The following is a 3860-nucleotide window of genomic DNA, read 5'->3' as shown; positions in this document are numbered from 1 at the left end:
GTGTCGACAAGTTTTAAAATAGCTGTTTTTTTATGTTTAGCAGCTTCATTTATCAATTAATTTATGAATATAGTGGGTTTCCCAACCGTGCTCCTTGACACACCAACAGTGCACATTTTGGATATCTCCCTTTTCTGAACAATTTCTCTGGTCTTGGAGTCTCTACTAACGAACTGATGAGTTGATTCAGGTGTGATTGATTAGGAAGAGGTGATGTGCCTCCAGGAACAGGGTTGGGAAACACTGGATAAAGGATAGTGAGTTATGGGTCTGATGTTTATGAACAATATAATATATTTGATTAAGACTAATAATATTATTGTAAAGATTTGATTCTTTGTGCCTTGTATTAAACAATACGTGTGACTTTATATGTCAATGAAAATAAACATATTCAGGCATCTCATATTTAGCCTATAATGGGGAAAATGATAACAAGGGAATATTTTGACAAATAATGAATAAAGCATTTCTCCTTCACACACACACACTCAGCCCCTCCACTTCAGCATATGCAACCTCAGAACACCTGCCAGCAGCCAATCACGTGAATGGAAGCCCACAGGCTCCTCCCACTGAGTTTCTATGGTTGCCGTGGGTAACTGGGCATAGGCTGGTCCTCTATGCCTGTCTCGCATAAATGAAGACCACAGGCAGCACAATGGATCCTGCTCTTGTGTGAGATAATTTGGTATTTCATGGCCTGGTTCTCACTGCATGGCTAATCATTCTTTATTATGAGCAAAATGAGTGTACACACTATTTAGAAGCATCTCGTATTGTTGAATAGAATAAGACAATGTGATTGTGTATAAGGAACAACAGTCAGCTGCTTTACAAGCTGAAACCAGCTCCAGCATGCAAACTACAACCTCCACTTGCTCTTCTGAGTGTCTAAAATCACAGTGTGCATCTTGTAGTGTCTGTGGATCTGGAAGGATGTTTGTTTACTGCCAAGTGTTTCATTTTTACCATCAATTGGCTTTTCAGCCATTAGGAGGCAGTAATGTGCAAATTATCACTGACTATATTTAGAATAGCATACTGTTCATTCAATATGTATACTAGGCACAATTTATCTGAAGTATAAATAAATAAATACAGTATACATTTCATTTTATGGTATAGGATCTTTTATGCAAATTAAATATTTGATTCGTAGAATCAGTTTAAATAATGTGCAATATTTACTCTTCTTTACTGATTTATTATATGATTAGGCGATAATTCAAATTAAAAATACAAAATAACTTTTTTATTTTATGGGCGTAATTCAATTAAATAAATTTAATTAGAATTAAATTCAATTCAAAATTCAATTCAAATTAAAAATTAAAAATTCAATTAAATTTAATTTAATTAAATAGCCTATGCATGTCATGTGACCAGTTTTGGGGTAACGTATTAGTAACGAGTTACATGACCAGATTACATTTTGAACTAGTAAAGTAACGCATTACGGATAATTTTTTTTCGATAAGTAACGCAAGTTACTCATTATTCATTTCACTTTTGGTGTGAAATGGCCTTTACAAAAAAAGAAAATATTTTTTTGCTTTACTTTATTTTAAGGTGACGTAGTTACTAATAAATACATTTGAATAAATTAACTCGAAATGCTCTTTTAGCAGATTCAGTTGCATTTTAAGAAATATAAACATGCTGGGAAATCACATAAACCTCTGTTTATAATTTTATCAACTTTTAATGCAAACAAAACACGAGACATGATACACACAAGTGTCGTGAAATCATATCTTACAAAGGAAGGCTAAAAATGCTTTGGCAAAAGAAAGCTTACAGCTCCGTGTCCATCTATGAACAAGATTTTAGGAGAAAAAAAAAACACATGGAAATATCACAGTAATCACTAAACAGACTTAAGTAAAGCTAATCAACAAATACAGATCTACATTTTATTCAATCTGATATGAAAATAATTATTCACAGTGGGTGACTTATGAGAACTACGCTGGTTGTGTTTCGACCAACCATCCAAATAAACAAAATAAAAGTTCAGCATGGAATAATTAAAGGGTTAGTTCACCCAAAAATGAAAATTATGTCATTAATGACTCGCCCTAATGTCATCCCAAGCCAGTAAGACCTCCGTTCATCTTCAGAACACAGTTTAAGTTATTTTAGATTTAGTCCGAGAGCTTTCTGTCCCTCCATTGAAAATGTGTGTACGGTATACTGTCCTTGTCCAGAAAGGGAATAAAGACATCCTCAAAGTTGTCCATGTGACATCAGTGGGTTAGTTACAATGTTTTGAAGCATCGAAAATACATTTTGGTCCAAAATAACAAAAACTATGATACTATTTATTCAGCATATGGACTATTTATTCAGCATTGTATTGTTTTCCGGATCTGTTATGGATCCTCGTTCAGTGACGCTGCTGACGTAAGACGCGGCTGTCTTACGTGTTCTGAAGATGAACGGAGGTCTTACTCTTACGGGCTTGGAACGACATGAGGGTGAGTCATTAATGACATAATTTTAATTTTTGGGTGAACTAACCCTAAGACAAGTGAAGGAAACATGGGGGAGAGGTTTTTCTTTTGGCAGTGGCATAAAAGAGAACCATAAAAATAAGACAAATGCGCAGATGTTTTCTGAAGTCGTACTTTTTGCGAGGAACAGACCTAAATTTAAGCCATCTTTTTTGCATGTGGTTACTGAGCTGTCTAATAGAAAAGAGCTTTGTGAAGACTTTAATGTTTCACAGAAGAAATAAAGTCATACAAATCTGAAGGTCATGAGCGCAAACAGATTTCACATCTTTGGGTGCACTATCTCTTTAAAAAGAACGCCATTTTGCTCTTATCTCTGTCACTGAAGCATTTGTTAGCTTTTTAAAGTTCGCACATAAAAATGTATCCTGTACCATGCGGTTTTCTGTACCTAAAACATGCATCAGGACAGGAGAGACCATCATTCAGAGCGCAGGTCGCATGCTTGCCTGTCTGTGGAGACTATTCACCAAATAAAACAAACACAAAACCCCACATTCATAGTGCTCAAGTCAACAATCACATGCATTCACAGTTCACGCGCGAGTCATTCCATCAAACACACACTCGTGCACTTTTAAATTAGCTTTCAGTCCATCGAGAACTTTCCTGATGGTGGTGCTATCTTACCTTCACAAATGGGAAGAAATATGGATCAATAAAAAACGTCAGATGAATGGGAAATGCTTGAATGTGTTTGCCATCGATTTCTTAAGAATTATATGCAGAAACAAACGCATCAATGCCACATGTTGAGTGGATTGGTCAAGATTTTCAATTTCTAATAAGAACTTAATCAAATTAATTACTAGGAGAACATTTCTGATACTTCCTCATTTGCCGTTTTGTGCCTTCACCGACAAATTCATTAAGGTGTTTTTGGAGAATCGTACCCAACTAACATTCATTTGGTCTTTTGTGAGGCTTGATCGATCTAAATAGGATTTGAGCCAATTTTGACATAGACTGGACAGATTTAGAAGGGTTGTGAACAAAGGGGAGCTAAAAATCCATTAAATAGCCTATATTTAGGTGAAACCTGAGAAATTGTTCACCATATCAAAGATGACTTGATGTATCAAGTCATTCTGGCAATCATAAATAAGTTTAATGCTATTTGGTGTTCATGCTAATACAGCCAGTCTTTCCTGGTTAGTTAATTTATTGATCCGTTACATGTTTTGACCAACACGCAATGTTGTCGAGATGGAAAATCTAGTTTGGCGGAAATTAAACCACTTGGATAAGTTCATAAAATTTAGTTTCAAGGCCATTCAGATTAAATGATGAATGATGTTGGTCTTTCACATTTATCCATTTGGCAGATGCTTTACATTGCATTAA

This window comes from Pimephales promelas, chromosome 14 (assembly GCF_988280905.1).
Source record: "Pimephales promelas chromosome 14, fPimPro1.hap1.1, whole genome shotgun sequence".
NCBI lineage: Eukaryota > Metazoa > Chordata > Actinopteri > Cypriniformes > Leuciscidae > Pimephales > Pimephales promelas.
Note: the sequence above shows the minus strand (reverse complement) of the source record.